General features: G+C 40.9%; 1 protein-coding gene and 1 long non-coding RNA gene across 3 annotated transcripts in view; one reads left to right on the forward strand and one right to left on the reverse strand.

Annotated features, from left to right (window-relative positions):
* Nucleotides 1-4,873, forward strand: part of LOC142665274 (uncharacterized) — a 33,655-nt gene extending 28,782 nt beyond the window's left edge. Inside the window, exon 3 of the long non-coding RNA XR_012851456.1 lies at nucleotides 4,737-4,873. This is a non-coding gene — a long non-coding RNA (uncharacterized LOC142665274). The remainder of the gene's footprint in view (nucleotides 1-4,736) is intronic.
* Nucleotides 1-24,735, reverse strand: part of AVEN (apoptosis and caspase activation inhibitor) — a 415,433-nt gene that overhangs the window by 62,501 nt on the left and 328,197 nt on the right. The gene's annotated exons all lie outside the window — the stretch shown is intronic.

A 24,735-nucleotide genomic window follows, 5' to 3' on the forward strand; every position in this document is an offset into this window, starting at 1 on the left:
AATAAGTGAAAGAAAGCAGTTTTTATTTTATAACAGCGTAAACATGAATGACACTACAAATGTGTTATTACCAGGGGCGTAGCTAGGAGGGTGGGGCAGTCGGGGCATATGCCCCGGGCACAACTTAGAGGGGGGCGCCAGGGCCGCACCGTCCGTGACGGTGGCCTGCTGCCTCAATGAGGGGTCGGCGGCGCCACTCCCTCCTGCACTATAATTGTACCTGTGTCTATAGGACACAGGTACAATTAGAACCAATGAATAAGAAGGTACGTTTCGTGCCCGGCCATTCAGCGCCTTTCTACGAGTGAAGCGGCGCTATACTTTTCGCCGCTTGCGTCGTTGAAAGGCGCTGATTGACAGGGAATATCATTCTGCCCTGCCAATCAGCGACTTTCATAGACGCAAGCGGCGCGATCATGTCATCGCGCTGCTTGCGTTGTTCAACCCCAGGAGACCTGCGCAGAAGAGAGCAGGTCTCCATTGCCGCCAGACGGCGCGGGAAAAGGATTAAGGTGAGTTTGTATATTTATTTATTTTTATCCTAATAAAAAAAAAGTGTGTGGCATTATCTACGTGGGGTGGCTTTATCTACAGGAGGCTTTATCTACAGGGAGGCTATATACTGGGGGGGGGATATATGTGGAGCACTATATACAGGGGTGGGCTATATCTACAGGGCGGCTATATACAGGGGTGGGCTATCTGTGGAGCACTATATACAGGGGTGGGCTATATGTGGAGCACTATATACAGGAGTGGTCTATATCTACAGGGGGGCTATATACAGGGGTGAGCTAACTGTGGAGCACTATAGGGGGAGCTATATGTGAGGCACTATATACAGGGGTGGGCTATATGTGGAGCTCTATTTATAGGGGGAGATATATGTAGGTCACTATCTACAGGGGGCTCTATGGCAGGCACTATCTACAGGGGGCACAGTGTATGGTGCTATTATAATTAGAGGTGCAGTGTATGGCGCTATTATATTTAGGGGCGTAGTGTGTGGTATAATGAGAACTTTATCTTTGATTATAGGTGTAGAAATGTTTGAAAAGTGAGAAGCTGAAGACATCTGAGCTGCAAACTGCAGAAATGGGCTGTGACCGGGAGAAGTCATTATAGAGGTCTGGACCGGATGGAGAAAAAGAACGTGAATCTGAGACGTCACCGGTGAGTCACTTAATGTAAATGTTTATTCTGCCTCTAATCAGTACTGTAGTCACTGTATGATCTGCAGCGAGATGATGGGTGGTATGATTATGATATATACAACACCAGCACAAATACAGCTCAATTTAGTATATGTACTGAGCTTGGTTCTGGTGCTGTATATATGTAATAATATTGGTTCTGGAGCTATATTTAAGGACTGAGCTTGGTTGTGATGCTGTATTTATGTACTGAGCTTTGTTCTGATGCTGTATATGTAATGAGCTTTGTTCTGGTGCTGTATATATGTAATGAGCTTGGTTCTGGTGTTGTGTATAGAACTATATTGCTTGTAAAATGTACAAATGTTTTTATGCTCGAGTTACATAAATAAATGTGGAAAAGAAATGACACGTCATTGATTGGTAGAGAAAACAAACATGGCGAGGGGGAAGGAGATGTCGGGAAAGAAGTTTGGGCGGCGCCAAACTGAATCTTTGCCCCAGTTGCTGGAGAACCTAGCTACGCCTCTGGTTATTACGGTCGCAACGATACCGAATGTGTGTATATTTTATGCATTAAGACTATGTTTACTGTAAAAAATGTGTGTTTTTTTTTTTTTTTAACAGTACTTTTTTTTTGTTTTTAAACTTTAACCCCTTAAAGACCAGGCCAGGTTTTTCATTTTAGTCTTTTTCCTCCCCGCCTTCCAAAAGCCATAACTTTTCTATTTCTTCGTCGAAATAGCCATATGAGCCATATTGTTGTTTGCGGAACAAGTTGTCATTTTTCATGGCACCATTTATTGTACAGCATAATGTACTGAATATCTGAAAAAAAATATATTTGTGAGGTGAAATGGGTAAAAAAAAACAGTGATTACACCATTTTTTGGGGGGTTTTGTTTTTACAGCGTCCATCAGGCGGTAAAAACTACATATTCACATTATTCTACAGGTTGATACGATTACGGCGATACCAAATTTCTATGTATTGTTTTATGTTTTACCACTTTTTAAAAAAATAAAACTATTCGCTAAAAAAAAAATGTTTTGTATCGCCAAATTCTGAGAGCCATAACTTTTTATTTTTCCAGCAATTTAGCGATGTGAGGGCTTCAATTTTGCGGGCCGAGCTGTAGTTTTCACCGATACCATTTTGGAGTACATGCGACTCAGCAATTTGCATATTTTATATATATATATTTTTAACTCGTTCACCGAGCAGGTTAGAGAACGCTATATTGTGATAGTTTGGACTTTTACGGACGCAGCAATACCAGTTATGTTAACTTTTATTTTTTTTAACATTGCTTTAGGGATTAAATGGGAAAAGGTTTTTTTTTAACTTGTCATATTTTCATTGTATTTGGAACATTATAAAAATCTTTATTTAACTGTTCTGTTTTTTTACTTTTTTTTTTTATTAGTCCCCCTAGGAGACTTGAACCGGCGATTGTTGGATCGCTTGCATGATATACTGCAATACTAATGTATTGCAGCATATCGTGATTCTGACAGTCTCCTTTGAAGCCCTGCCAGAGGCAGAGCTTCAAAGGAGTACAAAGATGGCAGACCTGGGGGCCTTTATTAGGCCCCCAGACTGCCATAACAAACACTGTAAACGGCCGATCGTGCTCCGGGGGGGGGGGGGCGCAATGGCGTGTATTACACAGCCGCAGCCCCACTCTAATGGCGATCAGGGAAACCTCTCATCTCCGCCGTTATTCCCCTGAATGCTGCGATCAAAGCTGATCAAAGCGTAATCAAAAATCACTTTGATTCCTCCCGTTTAACACCTTAAATGCCGCGGTCAATCGCGACTGCGGCATTTAAATTGTTAGAATCAGGGGGGCGCCCACTCAAACACGCCATTGCGCCCCCTGATTCTAACAATTTAAATGCTGCAGTCGCGATTGACAGAGGCATTTAAGGTGTTAAACGGGAGGAATCAAAGTGATTTTTGATTACGCGCATTGCAGTGAGGTGTCGGCCGTGTATAGAGCAAGCTCAGCCCGTGAGCCCGCTCCATACGCCCCCTTAATGGCTGCCGCGTATTAGTACAAAACATGTCGTTAAGGGGTTAATGTACTGTATATGTATATGCCAGTACATTAGCCTGTGTACAGATAGGTATTTCTTAACAATTGCCTGTGTACTAAGTATGTCCTAACAACAGGAAATATAGTCACACAGCCCTGGGGTCCTTCAATGGACCCTGGGCTGTCTGCCCATATATGGTATGTTCCTCGATCATGTCACAGAGATTCTCTGTTACGCTTTGATCAGCTTTGATCGCAGCATTCAGGGGAATAACGGCGGAGATGAGAGGTTTCCCTGATCGCCATTAGAGTGGGGCTGCGGCTGTGTAATACAGCCATTGCCCCGCTCCTGACAATAAGTGAGCACGGTCAGCATGAAGTGATGCGGCTGGCGCTGCACTAATGAGCAGCAGCGCAGGCACTGAAGACAGAACATGGGGGCGGGGTTTTAGTGCGCCCGCCATGTTCTGTCTTCAGTGTCGGCAATCATTAGTGCAGTGCTGGTCGCATCACATCATGCTGACCGCGTGCGCGCACTTGTCAGGACTCAGGAGCGGGGAAATGGCTGTGTTACACATGTATTACACAGCCGCAGCCCCGCTCTAACAACATTTATGTATTGCTATACTAAGCTGTGCGGCCGCACAGCTTAGTATCGAAATACATGAAATAACGGTATTGAACCGTTTCCGGGTGCACAGTAACGAAACAGTATCGAAGTTTTGATGCATCGTGCATCCGTAGATGGGATAGGATAAAACTTTATTTATCCCCGCAGGGAAATTATTTTGTTTTTTAGCACTCCCAATTTAAAAATACATAATCAAAGAAGGACAAACATTACCATTTCAAAAACACATATAAATACAATAAAAAAAAAAAATTAAGAAATACTACCCCTTTAGCACAGACATATTGTAAAGTGCAATTGAGGTTGGCATAAAAGATCATCTAAATGTCTCCTTACTACACCGAAGCTGTAGGAGCCGCTGACTGAAACAACTGTGCTGCGCTTCCAATATATTATGTAACGGATGTGGCCAAGATAATCGCATAAATCTTCCCTAATGTTCTTTTCCTCAATACCGCTTCAAACAATGGCACGCCTCCACCCATTATAGCTCTTCCTTTTTTGACCACCTTTTTTTAACCTATTCATCTCCGCGTTCCTGATATTACCGCCAGAACAAAACGCACCATAAAATATAATACTCGACACCACAGTCCTAAAACATTACCAACAGTGTGTAACACACATTAGATGAGCGCAAGTTCCATAAGAAATACAACCTGCTCATTACCTTTCTATACACCTTTTCTGTATTTTCTATACAATTTAGCTTTTGATCTAGATATATTCCTAAATATTTATATGATGTCACCCATTCCACTTCCTGATCAAAAATAGACACCGGCACCACCATCTCTGGTTTCCTACGTAGGTCAATAATAATTTCTTTAGTTTTGTCAATATTAAATTTTAATCTGTTCCTAGTACTCCAACTAACAAAATCCCTTATCAGATCCCTATATTCTTTTTCAGAGCCCTCATTACTACCATAACTACCATAACTACAGTGTCATCAGAGAACTTCTGCAGATGACAGTTTTCTGAACGATACATAAAATCTGCCGTATAGAACACAAATAAATATCTCCATGACTCCAATCTGAGAAGACATCACCCGTGAGTCACTAAATGTAAAAATTTATTTTGCCACTAATCTGTATTGTAGTCACAGTATGATCTGCAGTGAGATGATGGGTGGTATGATTTTTTTTTTGTCAAACAGTAACTCCCAGCATATTCTTACCATTGTTTGGGCCATGATGGGAGCGGTAGTTTTACGCTGTACAACCCTATACGACAGGGGTTGCACTTAATTTGCAAATGATCTCTGTACTGCACTGTATTTGTGCTGGTGCTGTATTGAGCTTGATCCTGGTGCTGCATATATGTACTAAGCTCTGTTCTGGAGCTGTACGTATGTACAGAGCTTGGTTCTGGAGTTGTATTTATGTACTGAGCCTGATTCTGGTGCTGTATATATGTACTAAGCATGGTTCTGGTGCTGTAATTATATAGGACATTTTTATAATGACAAAATTGCAGGTCAGATGGAAATGTTGCAATTCATTGTTTATTTAATGGAAACCGGTCAGGTAGTTTTAACTCCTTGAACCGCCACCATGCGGTAATACATGACCTGAAACTATTTCCAAACATTCCCCTGTATGTTTTTTTCAGATGCAGCAAAATCTATAAAGTCATCTTTTAAAAAAAAGCGCACGCCATATGCTAATCACTCTTTAAAGGGTCATGGTGCGGTGCCGCTATCCTGAACAGTCATACAGTCCTGACTCCAAACCCACCTTTCCATGATTGATTGACATCTTCCTGGCTGTTATGCCTCACTACTAGTCTCCTCCAGCTTTCTCGGATGCGCCATTGCTTTGTACGCAATGGGAAGGCAACGTGCAGTGAGGTGTATTCTGCAACAGTGCATCTGCAAGATGAGGCTAGTAGTGATGTAGAGCAGCCAGGGGGATGCCAATCAAGATCTGGGGGGGGGGGGGGGCGCCAATTCAATTTTAGTCTCAGGCAGCAGAAAAGCTAGAATCGGCCCTGTGCTGGAAGGAGAAGAAGATGCCATTTCCAGTAATAAGATATTTTACAAAGATACATACCGCATAAAAATGTTGCTTTTTACCAAAAGTGCTGCACTTTTGGCGCAATTTTATGCAATTGCGTTTTACACTACTTTGTGATAATTTCAGTAAAAAAAAATCCACAAAACCTGCACATGTGAATACAGTACTCCCCTATAATATAATTATTTTTTTTACAGCTGGGACTTCTACAGGGACCATTGATTTGCACTTGTCTTGCTCTTTCATCAACAGATGCAGGTTAATTTTTCAAAAAAACAATCACGATCTGCAAGTTTACAAACGGAGTGCCGGCAGCTAACTACAGGAATTCAAAACAATCTTGCCTGTTACTAGTGGGACACTCATTTAGGTACATAAGGGAATTACTATTTATGCAATTCTATAATATATTATTTAAAGTGATTTTATGTGGAGCTTCACTTAAACCTGATTATATATATATATATATATATATATATATATATATATATGCGAACACCAATGTCACCTAAACTGCTAAATATAAATAATATGCATTACTGCTAAATCTACTTACAATGGGGAGGTTCTTAGTGCACATTTTGATCAAATTGTGTTTGCCCACCTGCCACGACAAGGCGACCCCCATAGGTGGGGACCAACTCTGCACATACACCCAGAATATATATTAGGAAATTGCTCTTAAGTGTTATAAAGGCAGTGATTCTTCTAATAGATATATATTAGGGTAGTTGCTGTAAATGCAATTCCCTGAGTTCACCAAAGATAAACCTTGCCTTTGAAATATAACCTTGCATTGAAAGAATAAAAAACACATAAGTTGTAGTTTATTTGGTAAAAAGAAATGTGCCGGAAATGGAGCCCAGCAGCTCCTTCTGTTGACATTCAGGTGCAAAGAAATGTACTTCAAAAGATGGAGCGCAAGCAAAAAGACGGAGGAAAAAAATTATCAGAAGGACTAGTTCTTTTGGAAGGTCTAACACGTAATTATCTGTCCGGCTTTCATTCAACTTACTGCAACCTTCTCCAATGCTCATTTTACCCTATCTTACTTAAACAGTTTCCCCCGGCAGAATTCAAAAGAAAGCAGATGAAAGCGCAAAGCAAAATTTTTCATTCTCTCTGATGCACTTTGGTCAATATAACCAGGAGGGAAGATAAAATATCCGCACGTAGCAGGGGCGTCCTGGGGTTCAGAAATTTATCGAATGCAAAACAAGTGTTGTAGACAACACGAGATGCAGAAAGAAATGAATACTCCGCTCATCACAGAAAAAACTAAAACCACCCTGCAAATCACCACACAGCTGTTCCCGGGCTGCAAAGTGAGGTGTTACAAAATAAATAAATAAATAAATATATATATATATATATATATATACACACACATACACACAACCACTTCTGACATGTCATAGTGACATGTCAGAAGTTTTGATTAGTGGCGGTCCGAGCACTGAGACCCCCACCAATCGCTAAAACAAAGCAGCAGAAGTGCTTGTGTTAGCGCTCAGCCGCTTCGTTTCTGCTTCGCTTTGTATCTGGAAATCAATGTAGCGGTGTACGGGCTCAATAGAAAGTCTATGAGCCCGTACTCCGCTACATCAGCTTTCCGGAAAAAGTCAAACAGAAACGAAGCAGCTCAGCGCTCACACGAGCACTTCTGCTGCTTTGTTTTAGCGATTGGTGGGGGTCTCAGTGCTCGGACCGCCACTAATCAAAACTTCTGATGTGTTACTATGCCATGTCTGCAGTTTGTAGAACGTTTAGTTACCCTTTAACCATCACAACATCTTGGGGGGGAGTTCCATAGTGTGACTGCTCTCAGAGAAAAGAAATCCAGTCTTTGCTAATGGTAAAACGGTCTTTCCTCTAGACAAAGTGGATGTCCCCTTGTCATGGTTACAGGCCTAGGTATACAACGATCATTAGAAAAATCTCCTCCATCTTTACTTCAAAATTATATAAAACTCACTCTGCTATGTCTTTCTTATAGACAGGTGACCAAAATTGTACATGATATTCCCTGTAAGGTCTTAAGTGATTTGTATAGAGACAAAACTATAGGGGGAATTTATTAAGACTGGCATTTCATACCATGGTCTTAATATAAAGAGGACTGTCTAATTAATCTAAAGATGTGTCTAATTTATTAACAGGTACATCCGTCTGATTAAATTCAGCGCATCCTCGGCTGTCCATGCGTCAAAGTCCAATCTACGCCAGCTATGATGTGGCATAGATTTGATCTATAATTTATGCCAATTTCTGGTATAAATTACAGTGAATTTGTTGGCCGTCTAAGGCCCCTTCCCATCCACTAAACACTGCTGACTTTTTTATTTGAAAAGTGTAGAGAACGGCAGAAAAACATTAAAAAAAATAGATATTTTTGCACAAATAAGAGTATGTTCACACGGCTTATTTTCAGCCTTTCAGCCGTAAAAAGAAGTGCATGTCACTTCTTGAGCCGTTTTTGGAGCCGTTTTTCCATTAGGTCAATTGAAAAACAGCTCCAAAAACGGCTGCAAAAAAAACGCATTAAAAAAAACGCTTGATGCTTAAAAAAACGGCTAAAAATCAGAGGCTGTTTAGCCCTAAAAACAGCTCCGTATTTTACAGCCGTTCTTAGTTTAGTGTGTGAACATACCCTAAGGCGTTTTGTGACCTTTTTTCCACCAAAATTCTGGTGCACAGCCCTTAATAATTTCTCTCCTATGTTCTTGTCAGGTCCATCTATGCTTCTATTATTACATCCCATGGTTTTATTTGCTTTGGCAGCAGCTGCCTGGCACTGGTTGCTAAAGTTAAGTTTTACATTTCATATAATAGTTAGAGATCAAGGCAATAAGATTCTACCACACAGGCGTTTATTCTCATTTAGAAACATTTAGAAACGGCTCAGTGAAATCTATGTTCATTCCTCGCTGACATTTACTACTTCTACAGTACAAAAGGGTTAATCAAAGTACTGCTCCCACCCCCCCCCCCCCAAAGTTGAGAGTTGCAGTTCTGCCTCATGAGCCTTGACACAACTGCAGATAAGACACATCACTGGGGCCATTGTCTCTATTGTGCTGGGAGAGTTGAATTTGCATGCTGGTTTTTGTAAGTGGCGATGATATTAATAAAGCCTGTACTGAAAGGTTTGCTCTCACAACAGAACATCCTTATCGCTTCTCCTTTTGTGCCAGTTTATATACAGACTGTTAGGGTATGTGCACACGTAGTGACCAAAAACGTCTGAAAATCCAGAGCTGTTTTCAGGGGGAAAACAGACCCTGCCTTTCAGACGTTTTTTTACCAACTCGCATTTTTCGCGGCGTTTTTCGCGACGTTTTCGCGGCGTTTTTTACGTCCGTTTTTGGAGCTGTTTTCATTGGAGTCTATGAGAAAACAGCTCCAAAAACGTCCAAAGAAGTGTCCTGCACTTCTTTTGACGAGGCTGTATTTTTACGCGTCGTCGTTTGACAGCTGTCAAACGACGACGCGTAAATAACAGGTCGTCTGCACAGTACGTCGGCAAACCCATTCAAATGAATGGGCAGATGTTGGCCGACGTATTGTAGCCCTATTTTCAGACGTAAAACGAGGCATAATACGCCTCGTTTACGTCTGAAAATAGGTCGTGTGAACCCAGCCTTAAGCTGTTTCTGTATATACTTATCGCCATCATCAACACTAGTACCAAGCACTCAAAACAGGACAAGCACCCAATGACTAGAACAAACTATGGTTTCCAAAAAATTCCTTGTCATATGAAATACAAAACAGACGAGCAACACATACAGATATAGGGCAAACAGTGCAACAAATACCAATACTCAGCACCAAAAACGTAAAAGCAGTTATCCACAATTAGAAAAACATTGCTGATTTCTCCCAAAAATAGTACTGGACCTGTCCATAGGTTGTGTGTGGTGTTGCCCCTTTTACTGCAATGTAGCTGAACTGCACTACCACACACAACCCGTGGACAGATGTGGCGCTATTTCTGGAAGAAAGCAAGCATGTTTTTCTAATTCTGTACGACCCCTTTACCCTCCACCATCCAATGCAAAGTCTACTTGCTGTATTATTTGGATGTCATTTTCTTACGTATAAAATATTCACTACACATACATAAACATGCCAGATATGATAGTTTGGGGAATCATCCACACAATGAATTCAAGCGCTAAAGCAATGCAGCAAACCTGCTCTACTAAAACGCATAATGGATGCAGAATATGTCAACGTAACGTGAGTGAGAAAAATCGGAACAATACCCGCATCACAGAGAGACATCTGTCTTCTACACCGCAGTAATGCACACTGATAATTATTCTGCCCTCCAGCCTGTATGGGATTTTTTTTTTTATTGATTTTCTTTTATAGGATTGTAGGGCAGGAATATTTTAGCTCATTTTGATAAGGATCTCATATCTTCATGATTGGAATGTGTTTTGGAGCACGGTGGACCCACAGACATTTTTTTCCCATTATCTGATAATATCACTAAAAATCCCCTAAAAATTACCATCTACTCCCTCTCTCGAAGAGAATTAGAAACAGGAAGGATTAGGGGACAGCACAAAATCTCCCTCCTCCACCATTATTTCGGTATCAAGAACCTGCTTCGAGATGAGAAGCGATTGTCAGATCTTATAATAGTTGTCATCCTACCCTCTATGGCAGGCCAGCTCTAAAAAAAGAATGGCTGCCGCCTTATGTTATGCCCTGTTCCTCCAGGTTTCCCTAGCGTCTTGACAGCAAGAAAAAAATGGTCTGCAGTGCCATTCGTACCGCTCCTCAAAAAAACAGATGAAACCCTACAAGTCAATGAGATCACACGGATCCATTAAACAGAGTCTTAGTAGGTTTAGAATATTTTGTGAGTTTGTAAAGTTGAATACAAATCCAATCACCTTAAGAAGTTGTGCTAAACAAATAGGCACAACACTATGGCAGAAGAGAAGCATGCAAAAATGGTCTGTATACTGCAAATGGATCCTCCACGGTTTACCACAGCTAGGAAAGGTCAGTAAGGGTAAAACGTAGATATGAGGCTCCTAGGATTCCTTAGAAAACCAGGACCACAGAAGTGAAGTGTCAGGTTCCAAAAGATGTCCAGAAGATACTGTACATACGCTGGAACAATGCTCTATATTGGTGCAACACCACGAAACGTTTGGAGTCCGGACGGTTCTAGGTGCAATCTACTTTTTTTATTCCACGTGCTGCAGACTTTTCCCCTCGCGGATTTGAAAGCAAATCTGTGTCTAAATCAGCAGCAAAATCCGCAAGTGTTACATTAATTTTGATGCGAATTTCACCCTATGCATCACAAACCTGCATTAAAATTTGCAACAAAACCGTAACAGAATTCACATGCTGCGGGTTAGAAAATTTACAGCATGCCTTTAATTCCAAGTCTATAGTTTACGCTACATGTGGGTTATAAAACATCATCCACATGTGTAGACTGTAAATTGACGTTCATTTTCAGTGCCGAATCTGCACTCAAAAAATCTGCCGCAATTCCACAGCATCTGAATCCACGCTTACATTTACGTTGTAAAGACAAGTAAAGCTTCTTAACACATCATCTACTTTGTCATGTTCCATCTTCTCATCATTCCTTTACATGAGGCAGTAAAACCAGAAGCAGTAACCCTTCGTCTCCTTGCAGAGCTCAAACATGCACCATTTATTCACAATGAAACATGAGACATTATGCCGATTTATGGATAGTACTAATCCTGGACAGAGGAGGATAAGAATGACGTTGGTTTATATTCATGAGAATTGGAAACATTACTCACTAGATGTGATGAATGTCTTGTGTATTTTTACCCGGCCCGTAATATTCTCACTATTCTCATGAGAACGGTTCATTTGAATTATCGTCACTGTGCTCAGATTTGCGTGTAACATTATCAGAAACATACAGTATGTTTACCACTGCCCTAAGATTTCTGAGCACTCTATAAAGTGCTCATATTCTGGAAATCAGTGGATCCATTGTAGAGTTGCAACTTCTGGACTTTGGCCTCCCACCGTCACAACACACAGGCCTGGGTCTGATTTACAGAAGTGCCCCTACGTCCCCTGTACACACCAGGGTGATAAGAAGGACCAGCTTAGACTCCCTTCACATATGTCTGGCAATCCAGTTTTATTTGTCTCTGGCATGGTAATGAAACACTGGAGGGAAACTGATGCCAGTTCTAATCTCATGCTTTCCTATGGGAGCAGTTTTGGTAACCTTTAAATCATTTGTGATGCCGAACAGAAAAACACTGCATGTAGCATTTTTCCGTCCGGTGATGTCAGGTTTTGGATGCTGGACTAGTGATGTTTCCTTATATTGGATTTGGAAACGGCAGTAGGTGGTGAGAGTCTGAAAATGTATATAAAAATACAGTACAACCCTTCTCATCTGCAGACTCATTGAACTTAACATGCAGTACACTACAGAATATACTTTTTACAGTCACCACAATTTAAAAAAAAATATTGTAGGGGGAAGCTGAAAATACTAACCAACTAAGGCTTCGTTCACATCTGTGTCAGGGCTCCGTTTAGGCGTTCTGTCTGATCTTTCCATCAGAATGGAACCCTGCCGGAAACAAACGGAAACCATAGGTTCCTGTTTGCATCACCATTGATTTCAATGGTGACTGATCCGGTGAAAATGGTTTCTGTTTGTCTCCGTTGTGAAAGGGTTCCGTCTTTTTGACGGAATCAATATAGTAAACGACTGCGCTATTCATTCCGTCAAAATGACAGAAGCCTTGCACAACGGAGACAAATGGAAACCATTTGCACCGGATCGGTCACCATTGAAATCAATGGTGATGCAAACCGAAGCCTACGGTTTCCTTTTGTTTCAGTCAGGGTTCCGTTCTGACGGAAAGCTCAGACGGAACGCTAGAACGGAGCCCTGACGCAGATGTGAACGAAGCCTTATACATTCATATAGCAGAAAATTAGGGGAATTTCCATCCATGCTCTTGTAGCTACGTTTTCTGCACAGTAGGGTTAGTGAAATGATCACAAGTGGCACTAAAATGTGTGGTATCAACCGTATCGGTTACCACAGTCTATAGTTTGGCTCTATCTACGGACGGTGTACTTTAGGTTTCTCTAAAGGAAGAATATGGGGCTGCTACATTCAAGAACAAAAATTCTATGCATCCACGTAGATGACAGAGGAGAAAAAAAGTACTACAATTTTCTTGGCACACATTTCTTACAACACGATAGGCATTTCTGATCCTTCATTACAGTTTTACCGCAGTATGTCTGTTTGACTGTAGCAAACCTGCTCCTAAAGACTCCTCACAGTACGATACTACTGCTAAAAGACATCAGCCGCTCAGTAAATTAGACACTTCCCGAACATTACAATTTTGGGTAGAAACCTGTATCGATATATATATCCCATCCAAATGTTACTTCCCCACTGGCGGTCAGTGGTGCCTGATGGAGTGAGTTTTTACCAAGAGCAAGCTCAAAAACTTTCTTTGAAAAAATCTCTAAGATCTCAAGCATATTAACAAGAAGGAGCGTGCACCGTTTCTAGTGCTTTGTATGGAGACCCATGTTATGACTGACTTAATAATTCGGAAGACTTCTTTAATATTTTATAGTCTTCTGTACGCAGAGAAATAACAGAACTCTAAAGCAAATCGCTTGTATTATGTGAATGGAGACCTGTTTTAATGGAGTCAAACTTCTGCTGTAATCTACTGACAGAGCCTGAAGGGAAAATCAAATACCCCGCTCACCACTCGCTGGTAAAAGGATAATTTTGGGAGATTATACACTACCGTTCAAAAGTTTGGGGTCACCCAGACAATTTTGTGTTTTCCATGAAAGCTCACACTTATATTTATCAAATGAGTTGCAAAATGACTAGAAAATATAGACAAGACATTGACAAGGTTAGAAATAATGATTTTTATTTTAAATAATAATTTTCTCCTTCAAACTTTGCTTTCGTCAAAGAATGCTCCATTTGCAGCAATTACAGCATTGCAGACCTTTGGCATTCTAGCTGTTAATTTGCTGAGGTAATCGGGAGAACTTTAACCCCATGCTTCCAGAAGCCCCTCCCACAAGTTGGATTGGCTTGATGGGCACTTCTTGCGTACCATACGGTCAAGCTGCTCCCACAACAGCTCTATGGGGTTGAGATCTGGTGACTGCGCTGGCCACTCCATTACAGATAGAATACCAGCTGCCTGCTTCTTCCCTAAATAGTTCCTGCATAATTTGGAGGTGTGCTTTGGGTCATTGTCCTGTTGTAGGATGAAATTGGCTCCAATCAAGCGCTGTCAACAGGGTATGGCATGGCATTGCAAAATGGAGTGATAGCCTTCCTTATTCAAAATCCCTTTTACCTTGTACAAATCTCCCACTTTACCAGCACCAAAGCAACCCCAGACCGTCACATTACCTCCACCATGCTTGACAGATGGCGTCAGGCACTCTTCCAGCATCTTTTCAGTTGTTCTGCGTCTCACAAATGTTCTTCTGTGTGATCCAAACACCTCAAACTCCGATTCGTCTGTCCATAACACTTTTTTCCAATCTTCCTCTGTCCAATGTCTGTGTGCTTTTGCCCATATTAATATTTTCCTTTTATTAGCCAGTCTCAGATATGGCTTTTTCTTTGCCACTCTGCCCTGAAGGCCAGCATCCCGGAGTCGCCTCTTCACTGTAGACGTTGACACTGGCGTTTTGCGGGTACTATTTAATGAAGCTGCCAGTTGAGGACCTGTGAGGCGTCTATTTCTCAAACTAGAGACTCTAATGTACTTGTCTTGTTGCTCAGTTGTGCAGCGGGGCCTCCCACTTCTCTTTCTACTCTGGTTAGAGCCTGTTTGTGCTGTCCTCTGAGGGGAGTAGTACACACCGTTGTAGGAAATCTTCAGTTTCTTGTCAATTTCTCGCATGGAATAGCCTTCATTTCTAAGAACAAGAATAGACTGTCGAGTTTCACATGAAAGCTCTCTTTTTCTAGCCATTTTGAGAGTTTAATCGAACCCACAAATGTAATGCTGAAGATTCTCAACTAGCTCAAAGGAAGGTCAGTTTTATAGCTCCTCTAAACAGCAAAACTATTTACAGCGGCGCTAACATAATTGCACAAGGGTTTTCAAGTGTTTTCTAATCATCCATTAGCCTTCTAACACAGTTAGCAAACACAATGTACCATTTGAACACTGGAGTGATGGTTGCTGAAAATGGGCCTCTATACACCTATGTAGATATTGCATTAAAAACCAGACGTTTGCAGCTAGAATAGTCATTTAGCACATTAACAATGTATAGAGTGTATTTCTGATTAATTTAATGTTATCTTCATTGAAAAAAACTGTGCTTTTTTTGCAAAAATAAGGAAATTTCTAAGTGACCCTAAACTTTTGAACGGTAGTGTATATATATTAGGAATTCCCTTAGACATACATCTATATACGTACTGTATCTTTATATCTATAAGAGAACGCCCACTAAAGGTGATTTGGAAGAGATTTCTACCTTTCCATCAATGTTTTTAGAAAGTCATCCTTTATTTTGGTATTACAGTCTCCTATTGAAAGATAAACTACACTTAGAATAAAGAAAATAATTTTTTTAAAGGAATTAACCACATTTTGCCACAACCCCAAAGTCACACTAAAAGGGTTAAAGAAGGTGATGAATGTGGTGTTAATTGCAGGGTCCTAAAAGGCTGCAATATCTGTGCCTGGAAAATCACATAGAGCCCACCATAACTTTAGAGAAATGTCGCTCTGCAGGGTGCTAAAAAAATGAAACAAAAAAAAACCCACGAATTTGAGTCTATGACATTGCATAGCCACTAATTTAACCGATCAATATTGTCTTTCTTAACCCCTTAAGGACACGGCTACTCTTCATTTTTTAGTTTTTGTTTTTTCCTCCCCTCCTTCTAAAAGCCACAGCTTTTTTATTTTTTCATCAACACGGATGAGGGCTTGGTTTTTTGCGGGTAGTTTTTTATGGCTCCAATTTAAATCCGCAGCATGTCAATTTATGCTGCGTTTTCATTGATTTTCCGTTGCGGGTTTTCCCCATTGAATTCAATGGGGATGCAAAACCCGCAACAGATAGCCAAGTGTTGCGAATTGTGCGGTGGAGTCGCTGCAAAAATCGCAACTCAGGAAAAAAAAAAAATCTCATACCTTATCCAGAAGTCTCGCATTCTTCCTGCAGTTTGCTAATGATAGCTTTTTTTTTCTCCCCAGTGCTTTTTTCCACTGTAGAAATTCAGTTCCAAAAACCAGACCACAATGTGGTGCGATATTTCGGACGTAATGTACTGCGGGTTCCGTGATTTACGTTGGTCTCAGTTGTGCAATGGTTCCATCGTTTTGACGGAATCAATAGCGTAGTCAATTACGCTATTGATTCTGTCAAAACGACTGAACTCTTGCACAACTGAGACAAACGGAAACCATTGGCACCGGATACATCACCATTGAAATCAATAGTTTCCGTTTGTTTCAGTCAGGGTCTCGTTCTGACGGAAAACTCAGACGGAACGTCAGAACGGGACCATGACGCAGATGTGAACGAAGCCTTAGTGGTTACTGTGAAAAGATAATCACATTTTCGGACAATAGATTCCCTTTAACTGCTCTCAAACATTAGGCTGTCAATAAGTATGAAAAGGGAAGTTGCACATGCAGTTTCTCATGTAAAGCGTGCCATAGATACATCTCCCTACAAACAAAAGGATCGGGCATGTAATCCAACAGCCCGATCCTTCGCTCCCCAACATTTGCCGTCGGAGGATGGGGAGTCGGAAGACCGTCATGATACACGAGATGGTCAGCCGGTTTCACAAACATTCATCTAATGTATATAGCCACAAAAGAGAGTATCTGCACTTTCAAAAACGTTTGATATTTCTCTATCACATGTCAATCGTTTTTTGACAATACAGTTACCCTAAGTTATTGCATTCGATAGTAACCAGATATAAGACCAACAAAGGCAAGCCGTGTTTCCTAGAGGGAAAACAGTAGAAATATTCTGCCAGTGTCCGTTGTTAATTTGTAATCCACCCGTGACCCTACATAAATTGGAGTTGTAACTGCCCAAAAGAAGGAAGACAATCACCGCTGTATGATCTATATCGGCCATGAAAGCTTGGCGTATATACTGGCAAAAAACACACAACTATTGACCCACTCTTCAAGAGCTAATATCTGAAGATCCTTCTAAGGGCTCATTCAGTTGAGCTTATATGTAGTCCGGGTGATGGCCGTTGTAACAGCGGCCGTCAAACAGACTCATGTACTTCAATGGGGCCGTTCACACGACAGTTGTTTTAACGGAGCGTGTGAAGGGTCAGTGAAAATAATAGGACATGTCCTATTTTTTTGTGCTTCACGCATCCTTCCATAGTTTCTAGTCTATGGAGGATGCGTGATAACGTGTCCCGCAGGGGTGCAGCACGGGTGCACCTCGGACGTGAAAAATGGCAGTTTTTCACATCGGAGTTAGGCTGCATTCAGATGAACGTAGCCAAAGTCATGTGCTTTATTATAATATTTAATATGTTTTAAATAGTTTAAAGTATGTCTAAATACTTGTAATCACTTAGCCCAAGATCTACAACAGATGGAAGGAGGACGCATTCTATAAAAGCCATGAAAAATTCAGGATGGTTTATAAGAAGCAGAAAATAGGACAGTCTAAGGTCATGGAAATGAGGGTTATCCTCTCCCTTACCTTGAAAGCTCTGGTGTATTCTTTTCAAATGGAATCGTATTGATTGTACATGACATTTTATAACGACATTGCCACTTTGCAGTGACCAGAGAAGGAAGACAATTACTGCTGTATCATCTATATATAATTTAGCCGTGCCCCCGTAGGTACTGGCCGTGTATTTTCTATATATGCCAATAAAAGAGAAAGACAAGAAATAAAACGAACAACGATGACTGTCCAACTAAAGCTTGCTGTGTGTTTGGTGAACTTTTCACCTCATTAGGTAGAACTATACACGACAGACTGTAGGTTCGGAAGCTGATTTATATTAGCACCGCTCTGGTACAGGGTCACTTTCTATTTCAATGCCGTATATACAGCGCAACTCAAGTAAGACACAGAAGAGGTCATTAGCACATCCTATTGACACCTCTGCATTAATTATTTTCCTCTGTCACCTGGCCAGGACAACAATGCACAACCAATTAGTGCTGATCCTTGCCGGTAAATTACCGGAATGCCAAAAGTGGCACAATTAACTGAGTCCATCATCAATTAGCTACGTTCTCATAATGCCTGAGCTTCAGCAAGGGACTGATAGCAGATCTGACCCTAAACACGTGCAAATTAGGCAAGAAAGGAGATCTCAAGAGTGCATAGAAATGTATGCACACAAAACTTGTGCAGTATCTTAGAGTGGAAAAATTTGAAACTGGAGGGTTACATATCAAGGTATCTCGTAGCCAAAACCAATGAAACAAACCTTAATAAAGGAAGACCCACAGTGATATTGTACAACAGTAGAACATTTTCTGGGGTGCTGCCAAGTAGAAACTTCATGTAAATCAGTGTCATGCAGTGAAACTTAAAAAAAACTAAATAAAAACACACCCTTTTTTCAAGGATGAGGATAATTCAAATCCATACTGTACATACACTGCAGGGTCTGAAATTTGATGACGTCTTTGTGACGTCATAAGTTGAGCTGTAAACAAAAAGAACAGGCCCTGTAGCCGTCTCCTCCGAGCAGACGCTGTTCACATTGGGAACCAAAAGATACACAAGACATAAAAACTCATCAGTGTGATTAAAAGATAACCAAAAACATGTAGAACAGCTTTCCATCCTGTATTTAAAGATTCTCTTTAAAGGTGTTCTCCAAATATAATAGACTGAAGAGTAGCCAAGAGTTGTAATATAGTATACACTCTGAGGCGGTGTACTCCTTTTCTGAAACACTCCGTTCACATGGCAGAACAAAGCTCCCCTGCTTTATTCTGCATAGAACCAATCCAGCTTTTGGCCCAGAGAATATGGCCATCGAAATGAAGATCCACTCATCTGGAAGAGTGGTCAGCGTCTGCCACCAAATGAAAAGAGACCCCCAGCTTTCCAGAGACCGGATTGGTTTTACTTGAAATCTCCAGTAGGCAAGTATACTATAAGTTCATGTGACACATATCAGCCATGCTAAAGATCCATTTTTTTTTTACAATGGAATCATTATACTGAAACCATCATACAACATGAATGCAATCTTTAAAATAAGCTTACAAACAATTATATATAGCCTGAGGCGAGTTTCAGTCAGCCGTAATACAGCAGCATTGAAGCAATCCTTATTATGGCCGCAATATCTGGACCTCCCGTGGTTCTACTTAACCGAATGTAGCTCACCATAGAACCCTACAGGGATCCAAGTCCAAAGTAGAGGTTCGAAAATGTATCAAAATTTATCACAGAATATGGAAAATATAAATTCGCTCTGGTCCATTATATAGCACTTACAGAGCAATGTACAGCGCGTTACTTACATGATGGATAAACATGATTTAGGTTTGCCTAAAATGGGCAACTCTAAGGTCATCATGGTGTGGAGCACAGAAAATGTGCATCAAAGCACAACAGGCATAGAAGATCAAACAAAACTAAAAATGCTTATAGTGCTGAGTGTAGAGGGAAAACCTCCCATTATCCCCTTATTCACAAGTGAATATAAATCATTGACGGGTTACGGATTGGTGCGCAGCTCAAAGAGTTTCTTGTATGAAAAATTGTGGGGGACAGACATCTTACAGAGGGATTGCAGAAGATCCAATAGGCCCCCTCACTTTGGGTGCACTTTCTTCCTACTGAGCTGCTCCTTCAAACCTGTGAATTAGCACAAAACTGTAAATCTCCCCAGCACCGGCTTTTATCTGGCCCTGCAATGGATTTAGGAGCTACTTGAAAACGCTCTGCATGAGTCTTGTTTAAGAGATCATCTAATTCGAAAGAAACCTGGAGGAAAGTGTGACTATGAGGATATATTCAGACATTGCGGTTGACTTGCTGTTAAAACCGCATAAAAAAACCCATATCCGAAAGTCACCTGTTTTTATCGCGATTCTCCATGCGGTTGCAATACAAAACCTAACCACATCAAATTGCAATAGAAGCACATTTGTTTTTTGGATAGATTTATTTTAACCGCAACATCTGAATATATTCCCTGAGGCTGGAATTACCTGAAGCGTTTTCTGCGTTTTTGTGCAATTTTCACTGTGTTTTTAACAACTTTTTGATGTGTTTTGTTTTTTTTAGTTCGGCCAGATGTTACATTAATGTCAACAGTGAAATATAAAAGCACTACATATGGTTTGTGGTGTTTTTGAGGCAGTTTTGTGGTCAGTGGTGGTTTTTTTCTCAAATGCAGCATGCTCTGTGTATGGCGTTTTTCCCACAGGTTTATCTTTAACATGGCAAATAAAAAAACATGTACAAAATTACACCAAACAGAAAATGGCATCAAAGAAGCCACTAAAAATACTGCTCTTTGACGCTTACGCGTTTCAAACATAACGGTTCTTACTCATAAAATACGTTATACTTGCAAACACAGGTATTTAAAACATAATAGACCAATCACATTGCTTTACGTTTAGAAATCACGTTAACCCGTAATAAAGCGCTACAATTTAGCTAACTATATTACAAGTATGATCTGTTTTTCCATTTCAAACTTTTCAGAAATCTAGTGTCAAGGGACAAAATCCAGAAAGCTTCTCTTAAAGATGTATCCTCGAGTAACCACCCCTTATGGACCTTTTTACATGTTGTAAGCCGAAAAAACTAAATGTGGTCAGATCTCCATCATGAACATCTAATAAATGTTTTGCCGTTCCAGATACATTAGTTTCTTGTTTTTGGTTTTTTTGAACATGTTCCGCTATGCGCGTTTTTAATTTTCCAATAGTGCAGCCTACATACATCAAGTCACAATAAATCGCATAAATATTGTGATTTGTGTCGCAATTAATGAAGGTATTGATGAGGTGTTGTTGCCATTATACATGCTAAATGTGTTCTTTAATGCAAAGATGACAGATATTACTTTCTCCCGCCGCACTTCTAAAAAACCAGCACAATTGTTCTTTTCTTCTTCCTCTCCTCCTGTTCCCCAGACGACTCTCTTTTTCTTCCACTTTCTCTTCTTGTTATAAACATTGCATTGTCTGCTGTCTTGACTTTTACTATATTTGGCCTTTTGTTTGACTTTATAGTGGCCTGCTACCTGAAAATTGTGGGGTTTCTTTCATGTTCCAAAAATAAATTTATTTTTAGAAAAAAAAACATCCCCAAACACATTAATCGGATGGTCCTGCTGCTTTTCATCTAATGTGTATGGGTACCAAAAGACTAGGACTCCACTATGACCTTTTGTTGGGAGATTGTCCATTTTGCCGTGACCGCTGAATTCCAGAGGAGTGAACTTAGTTGCATGCAAATCCAAGTAATCCTGTGGAAAATTGTGCCACAAAAAGTTGCAGTGAAGCCCTAGCTCCAATGTCAGAGTTGCACGTAATCGCGGTAAAATCTTGGCATTAAAGGAGGGAATTTCATATGTTAACTACTATAGGGAAATAAAGTTGTAAGCATCTGTAGCGCAGCAGCCACTACCGTATCATGGTGTCTGAGTGGGCACCTAAGGGGTATTATAAATATAAACATATAGCATTACTATAACACTTAGCGGGTTTAAGGGGGTTTTCCCACAAGGGAAATTTATGACATATCCACAGGATGTCAAGAAAGATAGTCGAACAATAGCACACGTCTCCAGATAATCAAAGTGGTTTTATTGTCAGAACATCCACGACAAACAGTCAACGTTTCGACCCATAGTGAGTCCTCAATCTCACACTATGTGGTTCAGAAATATCAATCCACACAATGTGATAGCAATCATATGGAGAAACGCTATAGGATATAATCTCATGTTGTCAAGGACGCCATCACTGCGTGACGATAAGTCACATGTGTCCAGGTATCCAATAAAATGAGAACGGGAGAAGGTAAATTTAACCTGCCCCTTGCTGATTGTACGGGTCAAAAAATGGTAAGATCTTGAAGTCATCTGCTGTGTTAGATCGCCTATATAAATGAGATCACAAAATGTGGTCAAAAAATAATTACAGGGGATGCTCGTAACATATGTTCGATGGAATACATCGGATAGTTATACCGCATAATACACAAGACTTCTGATTAATTATCGATCGTCACTTATAATATCCCCATTGAGACCTCTATGGTCTCCATAATAAATGCAAAAACACTCGCAATAAACAAGAGAAGAGAGAAAAAAAATGTTTGGGTCTTCATCCTGGTCGTATGCCTGCTGGTGTGTGGTGAACGAACCTCCGAGGAGAATAGTCCCCAACTGTAAAAGATATACAAAAAATTTCTATTAATATCCCAAATATTTTTCTAATTTTTTTTTAAAACAATGGGAAGAAGATGAGAATATCTCGATAGTTACGAGCATCCCCTGTAATTATTTTTTGACCACATTTTGTGATCTCATTTAGGGTATGTGCACACACACTAATTACGTCCGTAATTGACGGACGTATTTCGGCCGCAAGTCCCGGACCGGACACAGTGCAGGGAGCCGGGCTCCTAGCATCATAGTTATGTACGATGCTAGGAGTCCCTGCCTCGCTGCAAGACAACTGTCCCGTACTGAAAACATGATTACAGTACGGGACAGTTGTCCTGCAGCGAGGCAGGGACTCCTAGCATCGTACATAAGTATGATGCTAGGAGCCTGGCTCCCTGCACTGTGTTCGGTCCGGGACTTGCGGCCGAAATACGTCCGTCAATTACGGACGTAATTAGTGTGTGTGCACATACCCTTATATAGGCGATCTAACACAGCAGACGACTTCAAGATCTTACCATTTTTTGACCCGTACAATCAGCAAGGGGCAGGTTAAATTTACCTTCTCCCGTTCTCATTTTATTGGATACCTGGACACATGTGACTTATCGTCACGCAGTGATGGCGTCCTTGACAACATGAGATTATATCCTATAGCGTTTCTCCATATGATTGCTATCACATTGTGTGGATTGATATTTCTGAACCACATAGTGTGAGATTGAGGATATCATATCCTCTATAGGCACTGGATTGAAAGAGATGTTTTTGTTATACTTCTGCTTTCATTGTGCCGTTATGATACACTGATTGCAGAGCATGCGCAGTAGCGTCCTAGGATCGGAGCTGGAACCTGGAGTGTGGTGAACTTCCCTTCTTCGTTTTCTACTCTAAGATTAACGATTAATGTCTTAAATACTTACTATGTATTGAAGACGTATTGTATGTCGGATTTATACACTTTTGTATCATTATGTAACAAGTTGTTGTTTGTTATTAAGACTAATGTATGATTCACCTGGGAGACCGGGATCACGATTCTCACTGGTTGTAATGTACCATGTGATTATTTGAGTTCACCTATTTAGGATGATGTTTTTAGATTGAATGTTAGGCTTGACAAAGACCCCACACTCACTATGGGTCGAAACGTTGCCTGTTTGTCGTGGATGTTCTGACAATAAAACCACTTTGATTATCTGGAGACGTGTGCTGTTGTTTGACTATCTTTCTTGGAATTCTACAACATGCCGGAGTGGGTTTGCCTGGCTTGACAGCGTGCACCGCACCAGACTCGGGATTTGTGCTGCTTCAAAATCTTTTACTTTGCTTCATATCCACAGGATGTGTCACATAGCGGTTTTCGACGGAAAATACGCTGCGGAAGAATACTGTTCATACTCCCCCCCCCCCCCTCCCTCCTCTGACGTCTGCTCCGGCCTCCCTGGATGACGTTGCAGGCCATGTGACGCTGCAGCCTGTGATTGGCTGCAACAATCACATGGGATACAATGTCATCACAGGGGGCCGGACTGCAGGAAGGAGAGCATTCTGAGTAAAAAAAAAAATTCTCCGTAGTTGTGATTTTTGCGGCGTATTCGCTGCGAGTATACCGCAAAAGTCGCAACACTTGGCTTTCTGTTGCGGGTTTTGCATCTCAATTGAATTCAATGGGGGAAAACCTGCAATGGAAAATCAACAAAAACGCAGCATAAATTGACATGATGCCGAATTAAATTCTCCACCGCAGGTCAATTTATTAACGTTTACGCTGTGGTTTTTTCCACAGCGTGGGCATGAGATTTTCTAAATCTCACCCACTTTGCTGCTACTGTAAATGCTGCAGAATTTCCACACAGAATTCCATTGCGGAAATTCCGCATTGTTTGCGCTACATGGGAACCCAGCCTTACTTTTTAAACCAGGAACACTATTTGCAACCTTTACATTCTTGATGCTAGAGCTGCCAGTTCCATCTACTTCAGCTTGTTAATGTAAATGTCTGGTTTAGGCCTGATTCTCACGAACGTGTTAAAGAGGCTCTGTCACCAGATTTTGCAACCCCTATCTGCTATTACAGCAGATCGGCGCTGCAATGTAGATTACAGTAACGTTTTTGTTTTTTTTTAAAACGAGCATTTTTGGCCAAGTTATGACCATTTTTATATTTATGTAAATGAGGCTTTCTAAAGTACAACTGGGCGTGTTTAAAGTAAAAGTCCAAGTGGGCGTGTATTATGTGCGTACATCGGGGCGTTTTTACTACTTTTACTAGCTGGGCGTTGTGTATAGAAGTATCATCCACTTCTCTTCACAACGCCCAGCTTCTGGCAGTGCAGACACAGCGTGTTCTTGAGAGATCACGCTGTGACGTCACTTCCTGCCCCAGGTCCTGCATCGTGTCGGACCAGCGAGGACACATCGGCACCAGAGGCTACAGTTGATTCTGCAGCAGCAT

The sequence above is a fragment of the Rhinoderma darwinii genome, chromosome 12 (assembly GCF_050947455.1).
Source record: "Rhinoderma darwinii isolate aRhiDar2 chromosome 12, aRhiDar2.hap1, whole genome shotgun sequence".
Classification (NCBI taxonomy): domain Eukaryota; kingdom Metazoa; phylum Chordata; class Amphibia; order Anura; family Rhinodermatidae; genus Rhinoderma; species Rhinoderma darwinii.